Source organism: Podarcis liolepis, assembly GCF_965112155.1.
Source record: "Podarcis liolepis genome assembly, chromosome: 3".
Taxonomy (NCBI): domain Eukaryota; kingdom Metazoa; phylum Chordata; class Lepidosauria; order Squamata; family Lacertidae; genus Podarcis; species Podarcis liolepis.
Window position 1 is genome coordinate 4,891,085 of NC_139557.1, and position 8,015 is coordinate 4,899,099.

Genomic DNA, 8,015 nt, shown 5'->3' on the forward strand with positions numbered 1-8,015 from the left:
ACAGCACCACCCACGTCCCAATGGCAGCTAAAGGGCAGCATATTTTCAGAGGAGTTTGTGCCAGAGTTTGGTTCAGGCTCTGTCTGGGGAGTGCATCTTATGCAAAACCACGAAACCCTGTGGCAATTATACAACCTCATTGAACCTGTCACAAATATCTGGCTAATTAGCATCTGTTCATTGGAATGCCTTCATCCTGTAATATTCTATTCATGAGCATTCATAACAAAGGTACCGGTAGATGTTTTGTAAGCAAACAAAACTGAAATGCAAGCTTCACCTGCCGGCGATACTTCTCTGTGACGTAGCAAATAAACATCAACAACAGAAAATTGCAACATGACTTTTGATAAATTGCCATTGCCATGGGGATAACTACATGGTTTCTATACCTCCCAGTTTCACTGAGCCACTATAAATGGAGGTGCAACCTTCCTCCTCACTGTGTGCTTCTGTCTTCTCTTTTCTGAAGACTTCAGGATCTCTCGCAGCACTCAGCATGAAAGCCCTTTTTCTTCTCTTCGCTCTCCTCCCGCTGGTATTCCCTGCTGATCCAGGTAAGACGCATCTCAGTTCCAGGGTGACTGCAAAGCAGAGGCAATGTCACCCCGATGTTGCTGGACTGCAAGTCCTATCAGCTGCAGCCAACATGTCTTTTGGTCAGGGATGATGGGAGCCACCTGGAGGTACCCCACACTGGCTCTCCTTGCTGTAAAGGGTGGTAGGGAAAGAAAGAGTCTTCAAATGAGGAATGGTAGTAAAAAGTTTAGAGACGTGAGATTATCAGTTACCTGGGAGAAAAACGGAATTAACATGCTCAGCGTGCTAAAAGTTCGACAGAGGAAGGTGCCTTATACCAAGTCGTTTCATTGGTCCTTCTGTACTCAGATCTGTACCCTTCAGCTTACTTGCTTCAGAGATAATAATAATAATAATAATAATAATAATAATAATAATAATAATTTATTTATATCCCACCCTCCTCAGCCGAAGCCGGGCTCAGAGCGGCTAACAACAATAAAATAATACAGCATTCTAAAATTAATTCATTATAAAATCAGTTCAAATCAAACTGATGGCATCCATTGGGCTAGAGTTCTGTGAGGATTGTCAAAGGAGGGGGTCAGGCTGTGCCTTGGCCAAAGGCCTGGCAGAACACCTCTGTCTTGCAGGCCCTGCGGAAAGATATCAAGTCCCGCAGGGCCCTAGTCTCTTGTGACAGAGCGTTCCACCAGATCGGAGCCACAGCCGGAAAAGCCCTGGCTCTGGTTGAGGCCAGCCTAACCTCCCTGTGGCCTGGGACCTCCAAGATGTTTTTGTTTGAAGGCCGTAAGGATGCAGAGGGAAGATTTCCATGCATGCACACCAGAGTCTTCAGTATCTGATTCTAGGTCAGCAAATGAACATTCTCATTCCTGTTTAAAACAACGTTTGGTATCTGAATGAGAACCCAATCCTTCTGAAAAGGATGGTTGTGGGTGGGATTCCTGCATTGCATGGGGTTAGACTGGATGACCCTGGCGGTCGTTTCCAACTCTACAATTCTATGATTCTATGAAAAACAAGATCAAGACTTAATAAGTTAGTTCTTGGTATGAGCTTTCGTGTGCATGCACACTTCTTCAGATACACAGTGTGCATGCACACGAAAGCTCATACCAAGAACTAACTTAGTTGGTCTTTAAGGTGCTACTGGAAGGAATTTTTTTTATTTTGACTATGGCAGACCAACACGGCTACCTATCTGTAACAAGATCAAGACTTGTGATGCAAAGACTCCCAGGCTGTGAAGTTAACGTGGGAACATGCCTTTCAAATTCTGCAAAGGTTACCATGAAGTGCTCTTTAAGAAATACTATCTCTGTACCTCTAATATAATAGTTAAGTAGGTGCTTCCTCAAAAACAAGAAACAAAGAAACTTACCATATTTTCTCCCCTGCCCTTTTTTTTCCTTTCAGAGACAAATGAATCTGATACGGTTGCTTGTCGGAAAAACTTCAACATATGTTCTACTTTGCTTTGCCCCGTCTTCTATACAGCCAATGGAACCTGTTATGACGGAAAGCAAAAATGTTGTGTACCTTGGAAGATCAAGGAAATGTTGTTGTCCCTCCGAAAAACATGAAAACGAGCAATGCAATTTCTTTGCCTAATGCAGATAAAATGCACATTGTTTTCCTTTGATTAAAGACTCAGGTGTAACAAAAACATTTTGCTTGGATTGCGATCATTCGTCCATAAATAGCCCAAGGAATTATCTGAAGGTCATGACAGCATTTGACTGCTTGAAGCTAAGGGGTTTACCCCAGCCACTGGATGGCTAGAGAGCCATAAGTGAATTGCCATGAGCTCTTTGGAGAAGAACAGCTTAAATATATAACAAAACCCACAAAGGTAACAATTGCATGTATGGGCACAGAGACGACCAGCTATTCTGTCCCAGGCAGTGGTCTCAGCTGGAAAACCAGGCTCTAGCCAAGTAACCTCTAGCCTCTGCTGAATTTAGGGCAGCAGATCATGATGTCCTGCTAGCTCCAGTTCCAAATCCAAGAAGCAGAGCCCAGTCAGTCAGGTTCCAGCAAGATAAGGCTCAGGCATGTCCAGGACATCAGATATAATAGTTGTGGAATGTCAGATCCTGTATGTTGGAAGTAAAGCAACAATGCTTGAACTGGATACCTGAACCGGAAAGGCAACATGTTCCTCCTCCTTACTCATTCCTTCTCTTTTAGTAACTGCTTGTTGGCAATTCCATCCAGGGTTTTACTTGCTTCCTGCTTCTTCTACTAGTTCAAGGCTGTTACAGGATGAGCTGGTGCTAACTTCTTGGCTCCATCTTGGTCACCTGTAATAAGGATGCTTAGAATGGCTTTGTTTGACATCAGTAACAAACCCTAAGTTTTCTTCACCCTTTCCACCAGCAGCCTTAGTGGGCACTTTCTGCATGCTGCTGCCATGTATTTACCCAACGCCAACAGGATACACTGGTGTTGGGTTGGAATAACGACAGACGAGTAGCAGGTGTCATGTGAGAGAGGCGTCTGCCGGGGCGAGCCCCGGGAACTCTCTTTTATTGAATATTACAAACATTGCCACAGGTGTGCTTGTGGCTGATTGGTTGATACAAACACAAAGCAACTTGTTGCTGATTGGTTAACATAAGTACAAGGCGGGAATTACATGTGCTCATTAATCATCAATGGATTAAAGGCTGGGAAACGAAGCTGGAGCTAGACAGGCTTGAAACCTCCTAATTAAATTATAACTAAAGATTAATATGGCTAAAACAATTACTAATGATTGATCATAACATGAAAGAATACAACAATTGAATTCCGTAGATGTGGTCAGCTGTGCATGAAGTACAGGTCATAGTGTTTGTCATGAACTTAGCAATGAGGGAATGTCTTGGTCTTTGGAACAGGAACAGGTTGTGCAGTGTGTGTGTAAAAGCAGAGAAAAGCCTACAAGCAAGACTTCCCAGAATGCAAGAGAAAAGAAGCAAGGCTTCCCCATAATGCAACAGTTATGACTTCCCTTTACACTGGGAGATCAGGCCAGCGCAGGCTGCTTGGCTGGTTCCTCCTGATCAAGGCTGAAAATGACGCAGAGGAAGCTACTGGTGCTCACAAACACCACACTCCACAATAAACTGTGTGTGGTGGGAATAGTGATGGTGGCTGGGAAGGCAGATAGCAAGCCGACCCAGGTGACTGGGGTTCTCTGAGACAACACCCTCTCAAGGACACATAAGGCATCCAAGAACCCATCTGATTATGTAGCAGGTAGGATGGGGGGGGGGGGAGAGTTGGGTGAGTTTGCACGTTAATGCGAGTGTACCTACCATAATTCACATTTCTCAAAACATCGTGTGTACTGAAATGCAGCCATCCTTTGGAATCCACACTTCTCTGAGTTTTGTGATGCCGTTCTCTAACTCCCAAATGTGTACATCAGGGGAAAGTGTGCATACGTATGCATACAACAGTGAAAACACCACACAAAGGTGCATTGTATTAGGGAAAATCTGTTTGGAAAACAGTGTGTTAATATAAGGCAATTGTGTATACATATTAGGGAAAATTTATACTAAAATGCTAAAGGAATTTTTGTGAGGACTTTTTTTTATAGAAAAAAACTATTGCACTGATACAGAATTGTAGTTTGCTGGATTTAAGATTGGAAAAAATGAGAAACAGAGTATTTTATTTTATTATTTATTTAGTTGATAAAAATTCTACACCGCTTGATTGGGGAAAACCTCAAAGCAGTTTACGAAAAAGATAAGACAATAAAATCAAGACAAATTTACAACCCTACTTTAAAACATACAAAAGCTAAAATACTAAAAAACATTAAAATCACCTCAATTTTCTAAGCATCTGCTTAGACTTATCTAAACAAGACTGTTCTTAGCACCTGGCTGAGTGGGCACTTGTAGGGTAAGGCAATTTCATCGGGCTTTGAGGCTTTGTATAGTAACAGCAGCACCTTGAACTTGGCAAATTGGCAACCAGTGCAGATCTCTGAGCACAGGTATCATATGCTGTCAAACCAGTCACAGTTGGTACAAGGCACTTCTAGCCGTGGAGCCTACCTGAGCCTCCAGTGACAGCTGGATCCAGAAGTACCCCTAAACTGTGGACCTTCTCCTTCAGGTGGTGTGCAACCCAATCCAGGGAAGGCAACTGACCAATTTCTTGGACACGGGAGCTACTGACTCTTGGACACGGGAGCTACTGAGCTCTGCTTGTATTTCTTCAAACCTTTTCCCACTGTGCCCACTGTGCAGCCTCGCCAGATTCAGATGTTATGGAGCTGAGTGTCATCAGAATACTGGTGGCAGCTCGCCCCAAAACTCGCAATGGTTTCACGTAGATATTAAATAGCAGGGGAACGAAAGTCCCTCTTCCAATGCTTCTCTCTGGACTTGGTCCTGAAGGTAGGATTGGAACCACTGTAATCCTGTGCCCCCAGTTCCCACCTAGAAGCAATAGTAAGGTCACGCTCCCCCTCTCCCACTCTCTGCAGAAGGTCACCCATCAGGACAACCAGTGAAATTGACACATTTCTTCATCATTAATGGGGCAAGCGCTGGAGCTTAGGAAGACAAGCTAAGCCTTGGCAGCAATTCTTGTCCACTAGAGGACACTCCTGCCTAAGATACTGCTTTACGGAGACGAAGTGAGCATGCCAGCCACAAAGCGCTAGAAAATCTCTCCAGGAGCAAGGAATGCTGAGGTGAGGCCTTTTCTGTGGAGAAATTTTTGAGACCCAAGTCCGATCTAGACTAGCCAGAAGGCAGCCATATCAGAAGTGTGATGCCTTCTGATTAACATGGAATCAGGCCTCCAGTGATGAGATAGGACCATCAGAGTGAGAACACTGTAAAACTTTGAAATTGTCTTCTGTTTTCTAGCTGAAGTGGGCAATCCACCCATTAAATATAATCCATTAACTGATGAATCAATTAGTAATCAACTGCATATAAAAAAATGGACAAAATGTCAACATGGGTGGGTTCTTTGGGTTTTTTTAACATTGGAAGAAGTATAGCATAATAAATTACCAGACACAGCAAAAGCCAATGCCACCTCTCTCATTCTCTTTCAGAGTTACACCTTGGCCTGGACCTGGGAAGTGGTGAGGAACAGGTTAAGTTGCAGCCCTCACAGGAATGCCAAGGAAGCTGAGCCCTTCCTTTTTTCTGGAAAACAAACAAAAACAAACAAACAAACAAACAAACAAACAAACCAGTTGTATTGTTGTTTAGTCGTTTAGTCATATCCGACTCTTCGTGACCCCATGGACCAGAGCACGCCAGGCACTCCTGTCTTCCACTGCCTCCCGCAGTTTGGTCAAACTCATGCTGATAGCTTCGAGAACACTGTCCAACCATCTCTGTCGTCCCCTTCTCCTTGTGCCCTCCATCTTTCCCAACATCAGGGTCTTTTCCAGGGAGTCTTCTCTTCTCATGAGGTGGCCAAAGTATTGGAGCCTCAGCTTCAGGATCTGTCCTTCCAGTGAGCACTCAGGGCTGATTTTCTTAAGAATGGATACATTTGATCTTCTTGCAGTCCATGGGACTCTCTCTAGCACCATAATTCAAAAGCATCAATTCTTCAGTGATCAGCCTTCTTTGTAGTCAAGGCCAGCAGTGGCTGGAGCACAGTATTCGCCACAGTAATTTGCCATATAATTTCTCACCAATTTGGTGAAGGGAGCGGGAGGCGAGGGGAGACGCAAAGGGCGGAGGGGAAAAGGCACTGTTGAGTAGGATGGGGAGATCTATTAATGGGGAGGGGAAACTCACTACTATGAAATTTGGCAGCAGAGTGGGGGGTTTAGGTCACAGAGACGTATGGGCCCCACTTGCCCTGTAGGAGGATAAACTCCACACCAAAGTTTATTGTGTGTTTGTGTTTTATTTTATTTGCACAGTCCATGTAACATTGCCTTCAAATACCACCATTCTCAAATATTTCCACCTTGTAAATTTGGGTTTACCTGATATGGGTGGAGTGGGGTGGGGACTGTCCAGTTTGAGCATTATTCAGCTGTTAATCCACCCCCACGCTTCAAATTAGACCAGAGGAGCCACACCTGCATGTATATGACAAGAAACTTGGGTCTTCCCCATTCATCCCAGTTGTGTCCAGAGTGGGTGATGGCGTTGGCTCTTGGGCCAGCTCCGCCCTGTCTTCTCCCCACTTTTAGAAGACCCTTCCTTGTGGTTTGGGGTTGGCACCTGTGGGTGGGGATACTGTCATTGGACCTCTTGCCCATCCACATGTTCAGTAACCAAGAGGAGATACATCAGCTGTGAGAGAGGAGGGGAAGGACATCTCCACCTATAAGCCACTTATTTGATTTTATGAGGCAGACAAGGATTCCTTATGCTTACATTTTCAAAAAAGAAAAAGGTCCTGATCTTCAGATTCTCATTATCCACTGACTCCACAGGAAATGTGGAGTGGGAACTAAAAAGATGGAATCCAGATTGGACATTCAGTTCTCATTGTTGGAAGCACTCTGTACATAAAGGTTCTTTTGATAAGCAATAAAATGCTTGTTACCATTTCCTGTTTTATGATGCCATGGCTTTATGGTGTATACAGAGATGATAAAAAACATTGAACTATGTCAGCTTTATGTTGAAAAGTAAGAGCACTTTGTTCAATCTAAGCATCATTTGTTTCAGCTAATCTTTGCAATATGACTTTACACATGCAAGTTTAGAAACACATGACTAGAATGAATCAATGCCCTTCTTTTTTTTAGATTTGCATGTGAATCCTTCCCATACTATGCTTTAGATCCCTGTTGTAATTTCTTAATAACTCTAAACAGGCAGTAGTGTATCCAAAACAGAAACAGAGGGTAGCAGCAAACAAAAGTGGTCACACTCTTTCTAAGTTAGGCTTTGATTCACATGTTTGAGTGTGTGTGTGGGTTTCATGGTGAGCGATCCATTGCCATCTGGTGAGATGTTAACTGGAAACTCATCCTCTTCTGCTACATGAAGCTGGGGGAAAACATTTCCTCTGATGCAAAACACAATTATGGAGAAGGTTCCTGACAACTTCTCCATTTCCCAAGCTGAAGATGGTTGTTTGCACAGTGAATGGAAGATCAGCTCTGAGAAGCATCTCTCTGATTCAATGCAAGCACGACATCTGGAGGAGAAGGCTGGGGTTGGGAATGGACCGTGGTGTGCTCAGAGGTGTGGCTTTGCCACCAACTGCACAAATATGGCACAGCCCCTTCTGGAGCTAACCAACCACCTCAATATGTCCATTGTTTTCAGTATAGGAAAGGTATGCAACCACGTAAGTGGCTGGAGGGGGTTGTATATGACCCCTAGGCAAAAAGGTTTTGGTAGGAGTGGGCCTTTGCCTCTGGGTGAGAAGGAGTTGAAGGCTCAAATTTGGATTGTTCTTGAAATAACCTGAGTAATGGTTCAGTTGAGTATATTTCTAGGGGGATGAGAAAGGCAGCAGGAATTGGCCTGCCT

General features: G+C 43.9%; 1 long non-coding RNA gene across 1 annotated transcript; it reads left to right on the forward strand.

Annotated features, from left to right (window-relative positions):
- Window positions 1-395: 395 nt before the first annotated feature.
- LOC310703200 lies at window positions 396-2,209 on the forward strand. Its single transcript, XR_014523983.1, has 2 exons — window positions 396-557; window positions 1,960-2,209. It is a non-coding gene; the product is annotated as an uncharacterized lncRNA (long non-coding RNA).
- The last annotated feature ends 5,806 nt before the right edge of the window (window positions 2,210-8,015 follow it).